Source organism: Phaenicophaeus curvirostris, chromosome 1, assembly GCF_032191515.1.
Source record: "Phaenicophaeus curvirostris isolate KB17595 chromosome 1, BPBGC_Pcur_1.0, whole genome shotgun sequence".
Classification (NCBI taxonomy): domain Eukaryota; kingdom Metazoa; phylum Chordata; class Aves; order Cuculiformes; family Cuculidae; genus Phaenicophaeus; species Phaenicophaeus curvirostris.
Genome location: NC_091392.1, coordinates 190,767,328 through 190,791,958, shown reverse-complemented (window position 1 = coordinate 190,791,958; position 24,631 = coordinate 190,767,328). Strand labels below are relative to the sequence as shown.

The 24,631-nt window shown below is 40.0% G+C and overlaps 1 long non-coding RNA gene across 1 annotated transcript in view; it reads right to left on the bottom strand.

Moving 5' to 3' along the window:
- Positions 1-4,952: 4,952 nt before the first annotated feature.
- The window catches only part of LOC138735351 (uncharacterized), a 197,375-nt gene continuing 177,696 nt past the window's right edge, over positions 4,953-24,631 (bottom strand). The window contains exon 3 of the long non-coding RNA XR_011339711.1: positions 4,953-5,050. This is a non-coding gene — a long non-coding RNA (uncharacterized lncRNA). The remainder of the gene's footprint in view (positions 5,051-24,631) is intronic.

Sequence of the window (24,631 nt, the reverse complement as noted above, 5' to 3'; positions counted from 1 at the left end):
AACAAAACCTAGGCTGAAAATAGTTTTCTGTAGTAAAGCAAGAGAAAACTGAAATCTGATGCATACAAGAAATATGTCTGCAATTCACTAACAAATCTAAACAGGGAGAATATGATTGACTGACAACATACAAACAGTTCTTGTACTAAACTTCTGATTTCATAGTGGTTTCTACACCCACATACACCCTACAGTCAAGCAGCTGATTACATTCTTCCTATTGTTTTGTGAATTCCTCCTCTGGCAAACAATGGTAGGGTAGAGGATTATGGAGACTGATGCACTTGACAACAAAAATAAATAAGCAAATGAATACATAAACAAATAAATACTGCCCCTAGTAGTCTCAAAGACCAACCTATTTCATCCTTCCGCCAGCATCATGAGCCAAATTTCAAGGGTTGTTCAAGAAAAATTATGACCTGATGCCTCAGAGAAATAAGTATCAATTAATGCTTAATTAACATTGCATGACAGATTGATTTGAAGAAACAGAACCTTTTAAATTAATGTCTCTCTGTGTTGTGGGTTGAAACAAGATGCCTTGTGGGAAAATAAGCAGCTCTATTATTATATACCATCTCTATAGCTGTAGCACCTGGAGGTTTTAAGTGCACCACTAACTTAATGTATTAGATGTTGTATAAATACACAGTTGGTAAAAATGCTTATCTTGGATTTGTAGTGTAAACAGGTTTGCACAGATCCCATGACAGGTAGATCAAGTCTATGAAAATAGGGGTCTTAAGGAAATGTGAAAAGATATACACACTATCTAGCAGTTTCCAATTAGCTGGATAGAGATATTTTGCCTAAACTTATTCCCAAAAACTTATTCATATAAAGTGTTTGTAAACATCCTAAAATACCTAAAGAGTAGCACTCTGAGGCTTAGAGGAAAATAGATAGGAGAAGAGTACACACTTCGCAGCAGAATAGTGCGAAAGCCAACAACAGCCAGCATTTTCCATCTGGGGAATCTAATGCCAGTCAGCTAATGCTATTCTCACCTGAGTAAAAGTCATGTGATCGGCAATGAACCACAGTTTCCATCCAGAGCTGCAAGTGAGCTGCAACTCTGAAAATCAGCCTGTTTACAAATCTATGTCGGCTGCTCCAAAGCAAATATGTTGGCTGAAAAGTACTCTGAGTCTACCTACCCTGAGGCATTTTATTCCTTTTAGCAAGACAGTAAAATAACAGCCCCTATTATCTGTACTGTTCATGCTTATTTTCTGTGCACGTTGCCTTTTGCCAGCTCCATTCAGCAGATTGCACTGGACCAGCCAGCATGGCTTACCTGGGAGGTGACTATGGACCATCCCCTTGAGCTGGAGATGTGATTTCCACACAGCTGCCATGGCTCCCTCCGCTGCCCAGTTGGACATAATTGGGGAAAAATTCCATATGCCCCCAAAAATAATTGATTTGGGATCTGTTATTGATACTTTGACCTTTTATCACTAATCAGATACACTGGCAGCAAAAAAGTTATTAAAAGCATCAAAGTTAAGAAAAACTGAGAAGTAATTTTTGTTTTTAAAAAAAAACTTCTTCAGAGTATGTTGATGAACAAGAATTGACCACCAGGAAAAAGCCACGCAGATACATCCTGTAAACTTAACCATTTCTTAGTAAAGGGAGTTTCTCATGACAGTGACCAGCAATTTGAATTTTATTTTAGAGTTCCTCTCTTTATCCTCATTTCACTCAGTTTTTTTGTAGGCTGTCACCTCATTATATTCTGACCACTTACCATGAAACCCTGACTTTGAAAATACTTATATTTCTGACATTTTTTCACCTCTATCTTTTTTTTTGTTTTCTTTCTTTGATGGGAAGCCTTTATCTTGCAGTGAGATGTTTCTCAGGGCTCAGCTTTTTGAATCCTGGTTACAGAAACGTTTCAGCTCACACCAGCCTTAATGCTTCCAAGTGGCCCAAACCCCAACCCACTGTATATTTCATTTGCATAGACTAGATATGCATCTATATATGTCCTGTGTATATATACACACATACATGAGATGACCCCTGTCTTCCCATTGAATTCATAGTGTTAATTGCTGTTATGGAAAGAGGCAATTTAATTTCTTAGAGCAGACAGTGGTTCCTCCCCAAAGAGCAAAGAACAAACTCCTGGCCGTAACCTGCAGGCAGAATTATCATGCATTGGGAACTGCCTTCTGTTATTTACGTCAGTATCTGTACAGCACTGGTAATTGTAGCACTTGTGTTCACTACTCACTTCCATTCCATCTTGCAAGTCAACATAATTCTGCATCAATTTCAATTAAATATCGCGTTATATTCAGAGCTAAGTGTTTTAGAACTTCCCCCTACTTGCTTTTTTGTCATTAACAACCACTTAGTTCTCTCCATTCATTTTTCATGTCAAGATTTTGCAGGTTGAGGTGAATATTTCCTGCTTCTGTGTATGGCAGGAGCCCATAGGTGTCCTAGTCCTCACCTGCAGTATTAGGTGCTGTGTGCACACCTTCCATGTGAAAAGCTTTTAAAATCTGAATAGAGGAGATAAATATCAAAGAGGAACGATGACCCCTGCATCACAGATGAGAAATAAGGGCTGAGAGACATTAATTCCTGCAATTATCCCATTTAGTTTTAGACAATAGCCATGCATAATTCAGATATCTAGTTGCCCTAGGCAGTAGCCTACAAGGAAAGAGACAGCAAAAGAGAGACAGACATTTCTACTAGCAATTCATGTGCTGTATGGACTAAATATTTCAGAAAGATCCAATGTTCTCTCACTGCCTGTACAGGAGGACTGGTCAGCTCTTAATTTAGGTCTCTGTATCTATTATCAAAATATCCACATATCCCACTATCTTTCTCACCTGCTAAAGCACCCTGTGAGGAAATCTGATCAAATCATCTTTCCCCACTGATAATTCATTCTCCTTTGGTTCTGTCTACTTCCCACTTAAAACCCACTCTAGCTTTCTAGCCTAGATATAATTTCTGAAAACTCTGTGCCATTTTGATGCTGTCTTTGGGGCCCTCCATTCCTGCTGTCTCCACCTCTGTGCATGAACTTACCAGTTTAATTCATGAGAAAACTGTCTTGTATAACAAGATACCCATTATGCATCACTTCCCATTTCTTTTCTCTGGTTGCCTTATCTTTACTATTTCATCTGAGACAGAGCATCTTCTTCTCACTCCCTTCTTGAACCTCTCGTCATCTTTTAAAGATACAAACCCACCAGACTTTCCAGTTACAAATAGTAATTCCAAATAGAATGGTTAAACATTTTCCTCTCCTCTCCATTCATCTTCCCTCTCCTTGTCTCCCCTCTAACCTCCTCTTTTTTCCTTCTTCCCTCCCCCCACAAACTGGGGACAACTGGCTGGAAAGCACCTTGGTGGAAAAGAACCTGTTAGAGGTCCTGGCAGACACAAAGTTGACTTTGAGCCAGCAATATGTTCTTGAAGCAAAGAAGGTCAGTGGTTTCCTGAGCTACATTAGGCACAACATCACCCAGCAGGTTCACAAAGGTGATTCTTCCCCTCTGCTCAGCCCTAGTGGTCCTTTTCAGGGCTCCCCAGTACAAGAGAGACATGGTCATACTGGTGCAAGTTATGTGAAGGGCTATGACAAATTTAAGGGATGGGAGCATCTACAATATGATGAGAGGATGAGAGAGCTTGGGGTTTTATTAATATGCTGTGGTTAAGAAGCAGCCAGATGTATCACGGCAATGCATTGTAACAGGACAAGAGGCAGTGGGCAGAAACTGAAATAAAGGGAATTCCATGGGAACACTAGTAAAATCTTACTTGCACTGAGGATGGTCAAACACTGGAACAGAGGTTTTTGCATCCTCACTTTTCAGGATTATTAAAAAAACAACTGAGAAAACCCCGAGCATTCTTCTGTGGAAAACCGTGCTTTGAACATGTGTTGGACTACATGATTTCCAGAGGTCCTGGCCAACCTGAAATATTCTGAGGTTCTTTGATTTATGGTTCTACTTCTCTGCCTTCTCTGTGTCTTTTTCTGTGTACTCAAGTCTCAATTTTGCATGCTTTCCCTTTGAGGAGTCCCACTCATCATCTCCAAACAACCTTTCTTCTCTGTCACTGTGGACATTAACACCATCCTGTCACATGCCTATAACCTTGATATCCCCTTCAACTCATACTCCTCTTCCAGATGTCACTTTCCAGTTACTTGGAAGTACTGTGAATCTGTTCAGTATAACACACTTAAGATAATGCCTTTCATCTCACTCTATCCACCCAGGCAAATCTCTTATCTGACCCTTTTATCATTGAACATTTTAATTACTGCAGAATCCTTTCTCTGATTTTTCACAGACGTAAATTTGCCCTGATGATATTCCCTGTATGCATAGGCCATTTTCCCAGATATAGTATTGATTTCCCTTCCCCATTTATATCAAACCTAGGCTGTCTGCATCCAATCAACCCAAACGACCGTTTTCCACAGTCCATGCGTTAGATTTTCAAATGAGTGCTATTTTCTTCCATGCTGCTCCTCATAAATATCTATAAAATAATCTTATCGTTCTCTTACTTTCTGTGCTGTAGTATCTAGAAAGCACTGACAAGGGCCAGGCTGTGATGCTTTGTAGTATTGCCTATCATATTGACCAGCACTCTCTTATTACATCCATGGTTCTCCATCTGTCTGTCACTATCCATGGCTTCTTGATTTGTACATCGATGTAGTTACTTCATGCAGAGAATGTCTATGTTTCCAGAATGCCTGGCACAGCACATTCTCATTGCCAGATAATAAAAATAGTCACAGATCAATAATAGACATGCTCTAAAGGAATCAGTGAAATTCCTCACATCTCCAATCAGAGATACCCGCACAAGAACCACTACAACTATCATAGTTTGATTTTAAACCAAAAAAAGGTGATTAAAACATTTCAGGTACTGGAATTAGTACTCACTTTTTATATTTACTCTCTTCAAAATATCTAAGAATAATCCATCAAACACTTCTTGCAGGATGCAGTGTTAACCTGGACATGTGGTATTCTCAGTCTACCTGTAAAAAGATAAAGGCAAAAGAAAAAAAAATCAGTGTTTTGAGTACTGATTTTTAACTTATTTTCTATGCTAAAAGAATTGAAAACAACTGCTAAGAATTAAATAAGGCACATAAAACAGTCATCTATACATATGTGGTTCCTCGTGTAATGTCATATCAGCACTGTTCTAAGGTATCCTTATTCATCCCATGGACATAAATGCATCTGTTAAATACGAACTAAGATTTTCCCTACAGCACTTAGAATTAAATGCCTCTCCTTCGTTAGATGTGCAAACATCCGTCCCTTTGTCAAAAGAGTAATTTACCAGGTCCTCTACTGTAGTTTCAAGGGTTTCTGAGTAACATGCTAGTTGTTTTATCCCTGTAATGCAATTTTACCATCCTCAAAAAGTGAAAGAATTTCCTTATTTGTGTGGTTATCCTTTACCTTTGTTACAGCAAAATAGCTAAGATCTTACACAGATGCGTCTTGTTCTTTCCACTCACATCAGCAAATTTTTTCTTATCCAAGTTGCTTGTGGAATTGAAGAGCTCCAGTTTAAAAGTAACAATACATGTATGACAAAACTGTCACACTAAAGGCAGGGTATTCAAAGAAAATGTGGCACAATACTGGGGCTCCTCTCCTCTTACACCTCTCATTAGCTGCTTAGCACCAAGCCCCCTCTCTTAGCTCCTCTCCTTGCCTCATGGAGACAAAGTCCCATAGGGGCTGATGGGGTGGAGAAGCATTTGCAGCAATTGGGTGTGCATGATTTCATTGAAAGCCACATTTGCTGGGGAATCTTTCCCAGGCTACCCATTTTCCTTCATATGCGTTTATTTTACAAGGATTTGGGTGCACGACATCTTCGAAAAAAATAAAATCAGGAAATGTGAATGATGTGATAGCAGGCTGTTAGAGGGGTGGGCTTCCATGTCTTTCCTTGGCAACCTGTTTCTGCATATATGGTCTGAACTACACTGACCTTTTAATCTTTCCAGTTGTAAATAAATTTGAATCCAAGCTGTGCAGTGAACAGGTACAAAGTTCACCTTTAAATACCTGCTCTGATACATTGCCCTTTACTCCATGGTCTATATTTTGGTTTCCTCCCATTAATTCTGCTTTTTGAGCCATCCTCCTTTCTGCTGATTGTCTCCTCATACAGATTATTTCTTCCCCACAAGCTGCATCTCATTTTGTCATTTAGTCACTAAGGTTTCTCATCTCTCTGTCTTCACTGATTTATGCATTGTCTCCCAATTTGGATCGTCTGCGATTTTAATTAACATGTACTCCTTTCTTGTCTTTTGGCTAATCAATGAAGATGTCTAAAGAAGGCTGGACTCCAGACTGCTTGCTGATGTTCTCTCACTAGAAAACTCATACGATTCATCGCATTTTCATTTATAAGCTCACTTTGCTAATGGCCCTGTGGATGGTTTTTAATCAACATCACAGGGTCCTTATCAAGGCCCGTCTGAATTTATTTTGTGAGTCTCTTCTCTTGCTGGTGTTCACATCAGTAAAACAAAAAAAGTAAAAAACAAAAGAAGTAGAGTCCATTGCTCACCCAGATGCTTTTCTGGGAGATCTGGAAATGAGGAGAAGGTAAGAATAAATTGTTTGTTCTTCTCTCTCAGATCTCTGGTGCACTTAAGGTCCCCTCCCATAATATCTATATTTCTCCTAATTTCTAATATATGTAAACTACTTGTCAAGGTAGGGAAATGCTATTATTCTCACTTTTGTGAATAATCTCCAGCTCAGAGGAAATAAGGAGGTGGTCAGCTCTGCTCTTGTAGCAGTTGTGGCTGCAAATTGAAAGGTTATGTTTGCTTTTGCATTTACATCGCTCTTCTGGAAGCTGCTATGTCATCTGCCTGTGTGTCTCTGGTATGAACTATAAAACGCATCACAGTCTCTTCTTTAAAAAAAGGAAAAAAAAATAATCTATGTTTGTATGTCAATATGTAGATATCTATATCATGACCTGAATGCCATTTTGAAAGGCTGAGCTCAACTAGGTGTAAAGCATTGCCAGAAAACCACAGCATCCTTCTCACTCATCTGGACCTTCAAATATTTCTGAGGACCTGGACTAAAGCACTTTCCTTCAGGTTATACAGAAAATTTGTACTGGATTTGCACCTGAATCTGTAAAGTTTAAAATTAGTTCCCCACCTAGGGATGTCTTGCCTTCCCTATGAAGAGGAAAATTATGTCATGTGATAGACAGTTAAGCGTCAGTCACTGCTCTATGGCTGCACTCTTTTCTTCTCCCCAAAGTAGGGTCTCACCCTGTCCATATGCATGACTTCCTCTACGGTCACCTCCTGATAAACAGTTTTATTATGGTAGTTGCATACCTTTTGGATGAAAATAAAAGAACACCTTTCTTTGACAGAGAAGAGTGTTAGGAAAGGCATTTGTAGCATGGACTTTCCTTGCATTTAATTTATTTATTTTCTGAAATATTCATTGATGTTTCTGAATGAGCTTTGAAATATTCTCAGAAACTTCAAGTTAATGTGTTTTTTTAAATAAAAACAAGCAGGATTTAAAAAAAAGAAAAGGACAATTAACCCCTCTTCCCTCTCACCCCCTCACCAATCAAAACTCATGGGCAAAAAAACCCCAAGGTGGGGAGAAGAGCTGGCCTCTTCTCCCAAGTGACAGGGGACAGGACAAGAGGAAATGGCCTCAAGCTCCACCAGGGGAGATTTAGGCTGGACATTAGGAAAAAATTTTTCCCAGAAAGGGTCATTGGGCACTGGAACAGGCTGCCCAGGGAGGTGGTTGAGTCACCTTCCCTGGAGGTGTTTAAGGCATGGGTGGATGAGGTGCTAAGGGGCATGGTTTAGTGTTTGATAGGAATGGTTGACTCGATGATCCGGTGGGTCTTTTCCAACCTGTTTATTCTATGATTCTATGATTCCAAACAACCCAAAAAAGAAGGAAAGAAAAAGAAGGAAAATGAAAAAGGATCAAATATTTCCAGGAGCATAAGCAGTAATAAAGAAGCTAATAATGAGCTAAAAAATGATCTAAGGGAGCACAGAGGGAGGTAAAACTATGAAGAAGACAATTTAGAAAATATTTGTAGGCGCGAAACTTATAAATACTCATTATATTTTTTAATCACATGTCAAAATTAACGTGTGTTCTTGCTTCTGCTTTTTTCATTAATATATTTAGTACAAAAAGACTTGGAGGACAAAGTGTTTGTCACCAATATTCTCCTTATATTAGGAAATAATTAAAACTTGTTTTCATTCCCAACTTTTAAAAAAAGCCTAGTTGGAAATTAATTCTGTTTGACTTGCTAAAAATAGGCATAAGAAACTTGATCTAAGTCCATCGGCAATTCTATTATACTATACAGAACTTCAGTGAGGTGTAATTAGGAGTGCATTGCAATAATTTATTATTGGTTTAAAAAGCCTGAATTGGGACCTTACAGCAAAACAGGAATATTAGAAGCTATGTGCCAGACATACTCTTCTGGTTTATATAATTCAGTTATTTTACCTTTGGTGCACATTCATCTATCCATACAATGCGAATGCTCCATTGAGAAGGATGCTGAATATTGAACCTTTGGCTCAATATGAAATATGAACTCTGAGGCACAGCAGCAATAATAATTCCATTTGCATTATTATGATTAAAATTCCCCTGAATAGGAAGCATCCAGCAATATTAATTGCAGAAATAGTGAGATTCCAATTGTCATAAATCACTGTGCAGTATAAAGCAAGCTCTCCAAAAACCTTACAGAAAAACTCTTTTTTGTGTGTGTTTTTTGGAGTTAATTTCAAGCTCATTTTCACCAGGCTTTCCCATTTGTGTCTGTTGACAAGACACTAATTACGCTTTTCTCTTGATTAACACATTCTTTTCAGTAAGGTCCCAAACAGCTTTCACATGAAAGGCTGAATTCGACAGAGCATGATTTTTCTCATTAAAGACTTAGCATTCACCCATAGTTAATTTACCACACAGATACTTCCTGTTTCATAGGAAGAAGGGTGGCCTTGAAGCTAATGCTTTTGATTTGATCAGAATTTTTTTTCCATAGTAGTTGAAATGAATGCCTTTTCAAATATGATGATTATTGAATTAATTTAATAAGTGAAAATAGCGGGGGGGGCAGGGAGGGGGAAAGCTGTACTGTTTTTCTACGAAAGCACAGACTCAAGGGTAATTTCTCCTTACTTGAAACAAAACAATCTTCAAATTTATATAAATTTATCAAATCTTTCTATTGATATCTTTGTATCAAGTCAACATTTCCCCTCTTACTAAAATATCTTTCCTCAAGACTGCTAGCAAAATTGGCAATATTCATTGATTAATCAAAGCGAGCAACCTTGACATTTGGTGCATCAGGTTTCACACATAACAGGCATATGATACAATGATTTATTCTGATGTATTACATTGCACCCTAGAAAGCATATGAAAATAAAATGCTTTCATCATCAGTGTTGTGAAAACAATGTGTCTGCATCAGAGACCGCATACAAGGAGAGAACAATTTCTTGCCTCCTGTGCTCTTTAACCCAGTCTTTTCATGACTAGATTGTTTGATGATTGGATCGTTGGATTTTTGGGGGGTTTGCTTGCCTAGGGGCTTTTTGGACATGTATCCTAGTTTCATATACTCAAAAAGCAACTGAGGGGTCTAAGCAGTGTTTAGCACTGGAAACAGCAGTTTTTCCTGCCTTGCCTGCTGCTTTGGTCCATTATTTGTTAACTCACGGTAGGTGTGATGTCCCTGAGTCACTGTGGTACCAACTGAATTCCTTATGCCAGCATCCATTTTGCAAGAAACGTCCCCACCCTCCCCAAGATGTCAGCAATTAATGTCATCCTCAACAGCACAAGAAATCATTGTAGATCACCCAGCTGCCACTGGGAGGCTGAGGGGAGGAGGTAGATGGTAGATATGCCTTCACCAAGGCCATTCAGACTAATTATGCATTTCTGACCAGGAATACTTCAGTTCCCATCTCTGGGCCTGATCAGAGGATCCTGCAAAACAGTTAGACATGTTCTGTAATCCACTCCATCCCCAAATAATGCTTTTAGGAGGTGTTTGCCATTAAGCACAAGTTTGAGTGTTACTGGAGTCAGTATAGCTTCAATATATGCCTGACATCAAGTTTTCTCTCAGAGCATCGTGGCTGAACGGGGACAGCCTGATGAGTTGGAGATACTTACTCACGACCAGGGTTAAATAAACACATAAATATATAAGCTAGCTACTGCTGATTGACTCCATGATGCACATTTATTTCCTTCCCTTTTTCAGTTATTACCCTCTACTGTAAGTGATGACTGAGGTTTTGCTCTTTAACACAGCAGGTAAGCAGGGTGAGACAGGAAGAGAAGACAGTGTGTGTGGAAATTAAACAAAAATAATTTTCCCAAATCAAGCCCTGCTCACTGGACAATGTCTCATTATTTTATTCCCCCATGGAGAACAGGAAATCATGGCTTATGTATATGGAGATCATAGGCAGCAAGTGAAAAAAGGAGAGAGTCTCTTTGGCTTAAGTGGAGTCAAGGGAAATCTTTCTGTAAAGCAGCGTATTCCTTTGCAATGACTAGCACTACCATAACTTTATTGCTGTCTACATCTACCTGGAAGGAGGTTGTAGGGAGGCGGATGTTGGTCTATTTTCCCAAGTAACAAGCAATAGGACAAGAGGAAATGGCCTCAAGTTGCACCAGGGTAGGTTTAGATTGGATATTAGGAAACATTACTTCACTAGAAGTACTTTCAAACACTGGAACAGACTGGCCAGGGAAGTGATTGAGTCACCATCCCTGGAAGTATTCGAAAGAAATGTAAATGTGACACTTGGGGACATAGCTTAGTGGTAGACTTGGCAGTGTTAGGTTTATGGTTTGACTTCATGATCTTAAAGGTCTTTTCCAACCTAAATTTTTCTATGATTCTATAAACATGCTCCAGACCTGCGCATCCTCTCTTTTCACACCAAATAGACACTCTGTGTAGAAATATTTATTGGCTTTAACATAATATTATGCTACCATACACAGACAGCTTGTCATCAGAAAACAATGATATTATAATCATCCACACAATCAGCCCTTGGTGGGAAATATATAGGGAAGCCAGAGCTTAGAAATCTAGCAGGAGGTTCTTCATAGCCAATCCATATCAGCTGACAAGATTTCCCAGAGGGACCATCATCCCTGGACACTAATGTGGTTGGGAAAGTGTTAAGGGTTGTTATCCATCCCTCTTTTGAAGAAAAAGTACACAAGGGAGGACCATTAGAGGGACATGGATAGTGCAGACTGAATCACCCTGAGGGAGGAACTATAGACATGGAAAGATACTGTGGCCTGGAAAGCTGTTTCCTGAAACACTTCTTCCATTTAGCCTAAACATCAAGTAAATTTTGAACCACATCAGTTGGGGTGGCTCCCAGCAGTGTGAGGGTTTTGAACATCCCAATCTGTTCCAATTGTGTATAGGGGCCATTTCATGGTATTTTATCTCTTCTGTTATGATTTTTTTTTTTTTGAAGAACAGTGAGGCTGAGTTTTAAGCAGCTGGACGACTACATTTATAGATAAAGATGGAAAAGGTTACACAGCGGAGTCTTCTCGGAATTAAGATAATTTTCTCTGTGTGTAATAATTTCATATGAAAAATAGGATTTCTAGGAAATGCTAGCAGAAGTAAAGAATGTGGAATGTGTCCTATTGAGCTTCCGCAGAATTACATTTTAATGGTCATCAAAGAGTTACTGTCCTGTGCCTTTTGTATACGAAGATCTTCTTCCTCATTTGTTGCAAGATCACCAGATAGGCTTTGTGCAAAATGTTGGCTTCCTACTTTTAATCATGCCTTATCTAAGTCTCATTTGTTTGTATATACTTTGGTCATCACAGATTTATCTCAGCTAACTTTAGACGTCTAAATACCAGACGTTAAAGAGCTAGACTCACTTAGACGTCTAGTTCTCACTAAGTTAATAGTCAATGAGTCTCACCCAAAGTGATGTTTTTTCAGTGCAACTGAATACCTACACCTTCAGTGAATAATTTTAATGTTGCCTTGACAAAGGCTAAGCTGCATTTCAGTATTGATGCTGTTTAAAACACTAGAGTTGACCATGATAATAAGCCCAGTAAATAACTTATTTTATCAAGCCAGAAGAATTTGAGCGCAGAATCAGTTTTCAGAATCCAGTTTTCGCCAACTGGAACAAAGAACACTGGCATTTTCTTCAGTCTGAAATGTCGTGATATTAGTTGAACTGTTTCTGTGGTGGGAATTTGATGTATTGATTTTAGATTTCAGGTGAGCTAAGTAATCGTACCAAAATGAAACAGTCTCTCTCTCATAATAAAATTGGTCCTGTACTTGCAAAGTCTGAAGTTAACATACCATTTAATTAACAAACCATTCTTTGGACACTACCACAAAGTTTGCTTTAAAGTGCTTATAATCCGTATGGCTAAATTCAAACCACTAAAATACATCTTTTGTGTTCTGGTATCTCCAAAATAAATGTTTTCCATGTCTACTATGAAAAAAAAAATTCTTTGACTTCTGGATCATTTTTTCATCTACTTCTGTGGAAAAAATATTTTTTCTATTGGGTTCATTTCACAACTAAAACAATTTCTCCTGGCCTATTTGAACTGTATATTATAAATGCCCTTGTAGAAGAAGGAATTTCTGTATTGCCTAGAAGAGTATCACAATATGTTTCCTAGTTCACAACCGATGTTTGGATAATTGTTGCTCAACTGTTGTTCTGTAATGGCTTCCGGTCTTTCAGCACAGACTCAGACAACACTAAAACATAACCTCACCATCAATACACTTTTTGTTAAAGCTGTTAAATGGAAGCAATAATCTTTCCCTTTATCCAACACTGATCTATAATCCAAACCCCTTCAAACACTTTGCAATGAAGGGTAATTGCTGCCCCTATTTGTATTTTTGTCAGTGGGTAGGTAAGCTGACATTGAGAAGTTTACAGGAATACAACTATTGAGCTCAAGGATGAAGAACTTGACCCTAATAAAGGCTGGCAATTGTAGACTCAGCTATGTGGAGCCCACATTTCTTGCAGACTATAAATGCTCCTGCATATCACCTTATACATGCTATCTGTTCATTCCGTAGGTTACTTGTAGATCTGAACCTTAAAAAACTCTGTATTGAAAATGCTTGATTTCAGGAAAATTGCAACTTCCTTGCTATGTTTGTATCCTGCTTGCCAAAGGTAACAAATTTTCTACAAAAACTCCACTGAAACGTTTCTGTTTCCAAATTTCTTGAGAGTAGAATAAGCAGAAAAAATGCCAGACACCAACGATTAACAAGGTACACAAAGTAAAAGGTCCCAGTATAACCACTGTAATAAATTAATGGTACATGAAATGGATATTAAATAATCTTTTAACATATTTTTAAAAGCTGTTTCCTACATTATGTAGCTGCTGGCGTGGACCAACAAGTAGATAGTTCTGCGCTGCTTGGGGGCACATTGTGCCTGAAATATGTTGCTTAACCCATTCCTTAATTTGTAATTGATTTACTAGTGTAAATCAACTGGTTGTTACATTAGTGAGACAAGTACTGTGTGAACAAAGGGCAATGACACTGTTCCTGAAAATCAGTGCTTCCTAGGTTGGCAGAGTGTTCTCCTCACTGTTGTCTCCTTGCTTCCTGGGAGTGTAACACTGCTGGAGAGCATGTCAAGAAAGGAGTGGATTCAAAGAGGATGATGTAGGGACTTCTTCACAAACCATCCCCTGTGTCTCAGCCACAGCTTTTCTTCTCCAGCTCAATGTGATCACACCCCAACACATGACAGATTCAAAGATGAACAGGCAGTGTTTCTCCTGGGACTAACTAAGAATGCTTCTGATTCTGAGAGACATCACCACTTGAGACATCTTCTGGGCTGGTAGGTTTGACACAATACTTGAGAAAGACTAGCACCATTCCCAGTCAGCAAAGAGAATCCAGGTGGGATATCCTATCACATCCCAAATGGCAAAATGCACCATGAATTAGAGAATACATTTATAACTGCAGTCCTTCCTCTGTAGCCCACCACATTCTATGTCTATCCCATCACTGAATGCTTAGCATCTGCCATACTGGCCATCGTGCTGTCATGTCCAGGCATGCAGTGATCCCCTTGCTGGAAACCATGGCAGAATTTGCTTCCTGCATTTAGGTAGCATATTGACATTTGAATAGTTTTAACTGGAGTCCCCACTGCAAAGAAGCAATCAAGGCTGGAGCTATGAAAACGTTTTAATTTGTGGTGACAGGAGAGGTCTGTAGCCTTTGACTGCCCTTCTCTCCCTCTGCTGATTATCCTGGAAGCCCAGGGTGAATAATTCAGATACTCCTGGAAAGTTACAAGAACGAGGTGGTGTTAAAAATGATGAAAGCATACACTTTACTTATGTGCCTGGATGTATACACACAAATTCACCTACATATATTTATAAACATATATGTACATGTAGTGAAATTTGCTGTTATGAAAAGAGTTACAAATACCAAAAAAGGGCTGAACAGCTGGAGTTAAGAGTGGCATATTGTACTGTACTGTAACGATTCAGCACAGGAGTATTTAATTTCCTCCCAGAGGAAAAATGTCTCTCCTTCTCAGCTGAAAAGGCTGCAGTGGCTGAACCACCTTTGCTTTTTACTGAGTACATATGATGTTACTAAGGTCTATACTTTCATGAGGGAAATGTTGCAGATCAGAATTGCAGCATTTTTCTTATTTTCCCTTAGAACAAGAAAAAAAAAGGGGGGCATTCAGTAATTAACAGCTACACAAAAGAACTCAAACTTCTCAATATTCACACCCAAATGCAAAAATCTGATTCATTTCCTACTTCTGCCAGAAGCAACATCAGTGTCATGGGAAAAAACCCCATCACTAACCTTTGCTTCAGAATTTCTTTCTACTTGGTCCTTTAGAAAAAAACAGGAACGCAATTTTGTTGAGTTCCAGGACTGCAAGAAGGAACATGTTTAATGAGATGCCATAACAGCTTCTCCATCAGACTTGTCATATGTATTTTTACAGCTATGATTCGACCAGGAATAGTTCACTGGATTATTATTTTTTTTAAGTATAATCAACCTCATTATTCTCCACCCCCTGCTGAAGTACTAATTGGTATAAAAATAACACTTCAATTTTTATAGAAAACTCAGAATTCTCTGATGGCAATAGTCCCCCTCTGCAGGCTACCCTCCAGGACAGTACATTGTACAAATATTATTAAAGGCTTGTCTTTGAGCTACCCTTACTCATTTCATTATTCAATACATCTGAAGGAAGGCTTGCAGCTAATGCTATAATCTTGAGCAAATTGATGGGATTTTTCTGTGTACAACAGAAGCTGAACAAAAGCAGAAGATCCTAATGCACTCCCCCCTTGCCCAGCCTGCAGCTCTGCTCCCAGCAGCTCTGACCCTCCTCATGATGCTGCGTACTGTAAATTGGCATTTTATCCCTTACCAATAGATCCCCATCATTCTCTGAATGAGAAAGAAGTTCCTTCAGACTTGTTTTTGTAAAGCTAACCTATATTCATAGGACCAATTAGTCCCCTGCTGTGAGTTTAGACACATCAGCTATACTGCAGCTGCTCTCTGTTGCCAGCACTAAATTTTCTTCAGTAGTGGATCAACGTGTTTAAACACTTTGATCTTTTTTTATCCCAGTGACAAGATATGAAAGCCTCCTGGATGAACGAGTTTTCTTTTGGGTGCAACTTCATCTCATTCACTATTTCAGTGCTGACCTGAAACTTTTGTGCTGTATTTACTGGTGAGGCACTGTCTTTTGAAATGGCTTCACACATCCTCTCAGAAAGACTTTTCCCCCGCTCCCCACAACACTGACCTTAACTAATGATACTTCAAACAGCAGATAAGAGGCACAAAGGGGACTCAGTTTTATGCACAGTGATTCAGAATCATCTTAATCTCTGTCACGCAGTTTCTGATTTTCTTTTTAATCTCCCACAGCACAGTGTGCACCAAACACAGCTGAGAACTTGCTGTTTAAGCTGTGTTATTACTGTTACGCTATGAAAGCTTAACTAATGTTCAGAATATACGAGCAGAAATAAACTGAAGTGGGGGAATATGCATGTTGGATTGGAGGTACAGTTAGATAGATGATGGGAGACACAAATTAGTGTCACCATCCTCTTTCTGGTGGGTTGAAGCTGACTCTGACATCCTTTTGGGAGCTGGGGGTGAACTATTAGTGATGTGAAACTGCTGAGCAGCAAAAACCATGGGGTGATAGTTTGATTTATTCCTCCAACCACCATGGAATTTTGGATTTTCCTACCCAAACCAACTCTTTGCCCTGCACATGGGGAATCCAACTCATATCTCATTAATGAAATTACCAGTCTAGTCTTTGGACTGTGCATTGGTTTAACTCTGAAATGACCTAATTTACTCTCGTGTAAAATATGACCTCTTGGAATAAGGCAAGAGAGTTACACTGCTCATAAAAAAAGATAGGACGAAAAGAAAGACCCCAGAGAGTTTAATTGATATTACAACTTTCTGGATATTAGGACCAAATAAACAGAGGGCTGCACTCCTATCAGAATACTGCTGAGATACACAGACAAGGCATTTTCCCCCACCCTAGTCTTTTGGTGCTGGCAATGGCACAACTCCAGAATAGAACATAATTAGAGACTATTTCTTTATGAAGGTTTACTCCCTAGGCATGATTTATACCACAGACAATCAGAAGAGTTGATGGAGAGACGGATAACTAAGTGAAAACTTAAGTGAAGATTATTTCTGCTGTGGTTTGAGTGCTTCCACCTGGCACTGGCTGGTTTTATTATGCAGGTGGATGGAATGTGTTCTGCTCCATTTCCAAGGGAGCTGCACAAGCCCAGCATAAATCAGTCAGCAAGTACCTTGAACCGCATGTACTAGGAATGCAAGCAAAAGGCATTCCAAAATGAAGCATGTTTAGACAAAGAGATGATTATGGCATGGAAAGAAAAGGAGTGTAAAAATTTCAGCTGCAACCAGGGAAGGACCACAGTAGCTTAAGGAACTGGAAAGTCTGAAGCTGTATTTATACAGCTTCATAAGTGGAATGATTTTAATCTCCTAAATATAATATTGCAATACGTATTGGAAGTGAGTATCACAGACCAGATCCTGAAGAGAACTTTGGAGACTGCTCTTCTAATATCCATGCAGTCTGGAGAGCTAGATTCTGGTCACATTTACAAAGGGTCTGGTCCAGGTGTACTTTTATGGACGTCAATGGAGTTACGCAGTGAAACGCAGAATGGAGTCAAATGATACCTAAGAGTTTTGTGTTTGCACTGCGGAAAAAGGAGAGGAGAATGGAGTGGTTGGTATTGCTGCATGCTGCAAATTTGACCATTAAAATGCTCTCCCAGTGGGTCAGCACCTGTTTAGATAAATGGTTTACTTGAAATACACAATGCAGTAGAGCTCACACGTTTATCCATATGGCACTAACACAAACTGCCAGCTGTGGCCAGTCGTCCAATATGTTCTTTCTCCATCTATGACATATGAAACCATATGGAATCATCTATCCATTAGGAAGAGATCATTTTCAGACAGGAAGATTTTCTGTCACAATTATTAGCTGTAGATTTCTTGACCAGGAACAGGCTGAAATAAGCAGGAAACAAAAAAGAGCTTACATTGTCTTAAAGGGTCATGAGAAGAATTTCTGTTTCTAAATCATCTTTCGAGCTTTTTTTTTTTTTTTTTTTGAGAGGGTGCCTTTTATCTCTTAGCTTAATGTCATTCTGCTGCATGAGTTGCTTTTCTCTCCATCCATTTCTGCAATGAGTGATTATGGTGCTTGAAGGCTACTGACTTCCCCTGAGTTTGGGTTTGATGAGGGCCAGCAGACAGGTACGTGACTTGCTAGAAACAATCTGATTCAGAAGCAACTTCTGCAAACTCCATTCACAAGCAAGTGGCCCTAGAACTGGGACTCCACTGTATTTGCTTCCTAAGTGACCTTCTCTTTGCACAGGCTGTGAGCTTCACGCTGAATCAAAGTTAAACATTGCATATCAGCATAAAGTCAAAGGAAAACAGTGACAAAACAGAGTCACTGGCTGAATTCAATAATAACTTTATTGAGACAGAAAATCATATTAAGTCAGTTCACCTGCTCTCAATCTGGAATAATGCAATTACTCTTGATTTGCACCAATGCAAATGAGATGAGAATCTGCCCCCAGAATACTTGCTAGCTATGCTCACTGACGTGATCAGAAGTACAGTGTTCCCTATAATCAGCCCTGGTTTACCTCTAATGGATATAAGCAGAGACAAGAGCCTCAGGCACTTCAGACTCTGCAGTGAATAGCTGATCCCTGTCTGCCTGTAAAGTATGTATTATGTGCAGAGAATCTGAGAAGCTTGTTTTGTAATTGATTTGGCCCCTAAATGAGTCTGAAATCAGGAAATATTTCTTAACAGTAATACTCAGAGATACTGGACCTCCCTTCTCACCTAATCCAGAAGAAAATTTTCTCAGTTAAATACACATGAAATGAAAATCAGCTCTGACCTGCAGAACAGCATAAAGTAGCCAAGGAAGAGAAAGACAGCATAATTGCTGTTAATATTAAAAACAATTCTGAAGTATGATCTTGCACTCTGGTACTTGAGTTAGGGTCTTACAACACTCTAGATAGACCAGTCAGTAGTCATCAGTTCAAAACTCAGTTGTGCAAAATGCAGACTCAGTAGATGATGCTAAGCATAGGTGAACTTTTGTAAAGTGGTCAGTTACTGCCTGCTATTTAACATAGCAATGCCTTATCTCCAGGTCTTTTCTTCCCCTTCCCATTTTTTACAAGCTGGTCACCAATGAAAGGATGTGAATCTGGGTAAAAAGTTCTGTGCAGTCCAGTTGACATTGTCATACCAGGTATTCTGGAAAAAAAGAGATTGACAACTGCTTGTACTCTCAGCGTAGCTCACAGTTAAGACAGTGAATGGGAAGCCATGAAAAAAACAAAATAACTTTTTCTTAAATAAAATAATCTTCAGAACAGTAGGTGGATATCTGCAAATGTCCAGCTGTTTGGATGTGGTTTCCATACCTGAATAATGGTAGTCATACAATATTTCCTCTCTTGTCACCTCTGCTGTTTTCTGTAGTCATAGACCTGAAAGCGTCCAGTGCCATAGTGATTGTTATCAGAGCACTAGTGAGAAAACATCAACCAAGGACCTTTGCAAGTAGTCTAGACTCAAACCACAACAGGGTAATTTAACGTGTGTTAAGTGAACATTTCAGACAACTTTTTCCTGTCTAGCTGACTATATGCAGAAGTTGACCACAACAGATGCAGTAAGTGAGAATTCATATAAAACACTTTGGAATATTTTAGGCTCCTTATTACATGCAACACAAAGCACCTGAAGTAATGAACCTATATCCTCTGCCTAGTTAATGGAGGCATTTCCAGATAAACTAACATTTAAAATTAACTATTAACTAACATTTAAAATCAGACGTCGTGAATGCACTTTGCTGACAAAATCAACAAGGAGGTAATAGAAGTCAGACTTGTCTAGAGACAGCGCACTAACTGGAAAGCAGGATGAATGGATTTGTTTCCTATCTATATTGAATGACCTCCAGATGTTAATCTTGCCAGGGACATTAACCCACAGTTTTCCAGTCCCACTTCGCTGGGAGTCCAGTTCAGCTAATAAACAATGCTGTTGTCCATCTACTAGTCACAAGCTGTTATTCCAGCTCTTCTCTCTTTTTGCTATGACCAGGGACACTTTTGTGATGAATCTCATGCTGAGAGGTTTCTAAATAAGTTATACTTTCCTGAGGTACAATACGGAGGAGCACTTTCATATTGGCATCTCAGGAGTTTTCTGGCATTCCAGCAGTTCAGCTTGATGTTTACGATTCCAGTTTCCTTTTGCAGTCATTTGTTTATTTTTATAGCACTGTGACAATCATTATCCAACTGATGATTTGCTTTTCCCTGTGTATTGTAACTGCTTATACATCAGCAGCATGTCCTTATCGTGCATATTTGATATATTTTGAACCACACATAAAAGCATCTTATGCCACAAGCTGTTTAGCCCAGAGTTATGCCATCCCATGCTTTGACAGTTAAACCCATTGTTTTCTCAGCTTTAAATTCATAGCAGAAATTTCCTTACCCACATTTGTCACCTATTACCAGCTACCAAGCCAAGATACTACTTTAGCTTTGACTTGTATATTTCTGCTTTAGGCTACAATCTGCATCAGATAGCTTCCTAGATCTACACAGCTTATTGATTAGCACCATAGAGATCATAATCAATCAGGAAATGATAAAATATGCTAACCTAGATGGTTCGATACTCTATATGTACGGACAGGTTGTTTAAAACATACAGATCCATAAAAATCTTTCATAGAATCATAGAATCACTAGGTTGGAAAAGACCTCCAAGATCACGGAGTCCAACCATTCCTATCAAACACTAAACCATGCCCCTCAGCACCTCATCCACCCATCTTTTAAATACCTCCAGGGATGGTGACTCAACCACCTCCCTGGGCAGCCTGTTCCAGTGCCCAATGACCCTTTCTGTGAAAATTTTTTTCTGATGTCCAGCCAGAACCTCCCCTGGTGGAGCTTGAGGCCATTCCCCCTTGTCCTGTCCCCTGTCACTTGGGAGAAGAGGCCAGCACCCTCCTCTCTACAACCTCCTTTCAGGTAGTTGTAGACAGCAATGAGGTCTCCCCTCAGCCTCCTCTTCTCCAGGCTAAACAATCCCAGCTCCCTCAGCCACTCCTCGTAAGACATATTCTCCAGCCCCTTCACCGGCTTCGTTGCTCTTCTCTGGACACGTTCCAGAGCTTCAACATCCTTCTTGTGGTGAGGGGCCCAGAACTGAACACAGGATTCGAGGAGCGGTCTCACCAGTGCTGAGTACAGAGGGAGAATAACCCCCCTGGACCTGCTGGTCACGCCGTTTCTGATACAAGCCAAGATGCCATTGGCCTTCTTGGCCACCTGGGCACACTGCTGGCTCATGTTCAGTCGCTGCCAATCAACACCCCCCAGGTCCTTCTCCTCCAGGCAGCTTTCTAGCCACTCTTCTCCTAGTCTGTAGCACTGCATAGGGTTGTTGTGGCCCAGGTGAAGGACGCGGCATTTGGCCTTGTTAAACCTCATGCCATTGGACTCTGCCCAGCGGTCCAGCCTGTTCAGATCCCTTTGCAGAGCCTCCCTACCCTCCAGCAGATCGACACTTCCACCCAGCTTAGCGTCGTCCGCAAACTTGCTAAGGATGCACTCGATGCCTTCATCCAGGTCATTGATAAAGACATTGAACAGGGCTGGACCCAGCACTGAGCCCTGTAACTGGCTTCCAGCTGGAGTTAACTCCATTTACCACCACTCTCTGGGCCCGGCCATCCAACCAGTTTTCCACCCAGGAGAGTGTGCGCCTGTCCAGGCCAGAGACATAGCCACCAGAATTTTATAGATCAGTGTTTGCTGCTGTCATAACTGATTTTGAAAAAAAAAAAAAATCCCAGAAATCTAGCAGAACTTAGAGGCTGCTGTTTCAGCTTGGCAATTTTCTGGGAACTTTTGCTTCTACACCCACTGCAAACAAGTGCTGTGCCATCAGTGCTAACCTAAAAGAAAGTATCCTTAGTACACAGCTGATAGCAACAGAGTTTATCTCAAGCTTAAAACATTGTGAATATATGAAGAACTAATAAAGCTGCCTACGTCAGGCCGCTAGTCTTGTGTCAGGAATCTATTCTACACAAAAGTCGATAGCTCAGTTGCAGGAACAGTAAGCTCCAGAGCTGCCATCAGTCAATTTCAGAGCCATTGCATTAAAATACTGGGAAAAAAGTCAACAGAAGTTGATTGCTTTATTATTTGTTACATGAAGCTTTCAAGAAAATTCTGCACAAGTGTTTATTCTCATACTTTCTCAAGCACCACTTGTTACAATTTGAAGCCAACTTGCCTATTGGCAACTATATAAAACTCTAGTAGGAGCTGAATTCCTTATTTCCATTTTAGTTAGTGATGGGGAAGAAGATGCTGAAGACACTCTTCAAGGCAGATCAGGTTGTCAGTGCTCTTTCAGGCAGCAAAACTAAGGTGCTAGCTAGCTACTTTTTGAGAAGCTCCTGGCACATTATCTCATGAGAGCTGAAGATAACAAACCAGACCTTCCGACCTTACGTGAGACCTAATTAAAATTACTCCAGCTTTTCATTAACTTCAGTAGACTTGCATTGACACTGTTGTGGGATTAGAGTGAAGACTTGTTTGTCTTCTCCTGTGGCAGGCAAATGCCAGCCCAGATCCAGGGAGGAGACGTACACTTTGTCCAGTGTCGTTATTCAGTGGATTCATGACTCATTTATGCCTCTGATTCCTTTCCCAATTGTTGCCTACTGAGACATGATGCCTTCTGGGGCAGGGTCTGTCTTAAATGCATTGTCTTGTGGACCGATGTTGCCCGAAACTACAGCAACATTAAAGTGCTGCAGCTGCATTCAAATCTAAATACTCAAAATAACAAAAAAAATTGTTTTCACCCACATCGTATCTTTCCTGTGTTGGAAGGGGAATAAGTGGCAAAAGTAGAAGGCAGGTCTGCTGTGATGCAATACTATGGCTTGTGACAATATAGTTATTTTAGTAGGACATTTATAATATATTCTCATCTGACATAGTTATACAGTTATAAACTTCCAGCACTGACCCAGTCTGTGCTGGAGCAGAATCTCTCACAATGCTGCTGCCGTCCTGCCTGGTACCTGCAGATATTACTGTAATTCAAATACTGAATAATAAAAAGTAATAAGTAGACCTGAACTGCCTGCACTGTGTTGTCATGGTTAGGCAATACAAATTACTTGCAGAAATGTTTCCTACTCCCCTGTACCCTGCTTTAGGTGACAAGCTCTTTGTTAACTTTCCCTTCACTGTTAGCAGGGAAAATGTGCATATGTGGCAGCAGTAACTCAAGCTTCCCACAGGGACAGTTAATCCTCTCCTCCTTGGTCCTGCACTTAGTCCCCTCAGTCACTTTCCCCCTACAGATCCAGTAACAGAGCAGGAGAAGACATGCGGGAAAGAGAATGAGAGCAATAATTAACCACAAGGAATGAATAAACAAGACTGGTTAGAAGAAGCAAGAAACAATGGCATGTCAAATGGCAAAACATCAGCACTTAATGGTTTAAACAAGTAACATGAAAGCCTTGTTCTTTCTTGCCCGGTAACACAGGAGACTCCCAATCCACAGAAATGTCTCTCCATTAAGGGATAACATTAAACAATCCAATCTTTAATAAACCACTGGAAACCCAGAGGCCCAATACAGACCCCCTTTGTTTATCACAGACCTTGTATGCTCAGAGGTCTTCAGATGAATGAGGTGCTAGACAGCAGTCTGGGAAGGCTGGGGGTGTTAACACTCTCCATCAGCTTTGCAAAACCATCACTGCACACACTCAAACTCTACCCTTTCTTTCCCACAGTGGCTGAGGGTAATGAAGAAATTATTCCAAAACTACTAAAAATCTGAAATAATTCTGCTTCTGTCTGCAAGTCAGGTTTATGCTGTATTTTTGCCATGAGGATTGGCATATGGAGAAAAAAATCTTAGCTTTCATGAATTCAACAGTAAAACTCCAAAAGAGTCACACACTTGCCTAAGTACGGTCATCTAGTCCTGTGAGATCTCCTGGAGTATCCCACAGCTTGTTACTCATATCATGCACATCTTTTGAAATACCTTGTGGCACCTCATGTAGCAGTGAATGTCTGTTTCTAGGTAGGTGAATTGGTCTATACTGGCCTTCAACTTCACCCTAAGGCAAGTTTGTGATGAGATAGCAAAGTTTGCAGAAAACTTCCTTTTTCTTGCTTGGATCACAATAGCAGTCAGTCCTTGGAGAACAAAACACTGCAGAGTTAGGATGAAAATGTGCGACCAGAGTAGAGCTGGTTTACTCTCTCTGGCTTGCAGCACGGGGAGCAGATCAGGCATTTCAACCGACAGCAAGTGTTAGGAAACTTAGGTTTGGATGTTAGGTCTTCAAGATTTTTCTTATTTGTAGGCTGATGATTCAAAGCTATAGCCTTTTAAAGAGGGATTTGCCTAATGCCTAATATAAAACACACGGAGTTCTCCTTTCATACCAGCTCTACAGCTGCATGACAGAGTTAGCTTCCAAATTTGCACCACTGGGGCACTAGCTCTACATTAATTTCCTTGCAAGTGGAAGGATGGGATGTCATCCAGAGGGACCTGGACAAGCTGGAGAAGTGGGCCTGTGTGAATATCATGAGGTTCAACAAGGCCAAGTGCAAGGTCCTACGACTGGGTCGGAGCAATCCCCATTTTCAATAAAGGATGGGGGATGATGTGATTGAGAGCAGCCCTGCAGAGAAAGAGCTCTGCAGTGCTGATTGATGAGAAGCTTGACATGAGCTGGCAATGCATGCTCACAGTC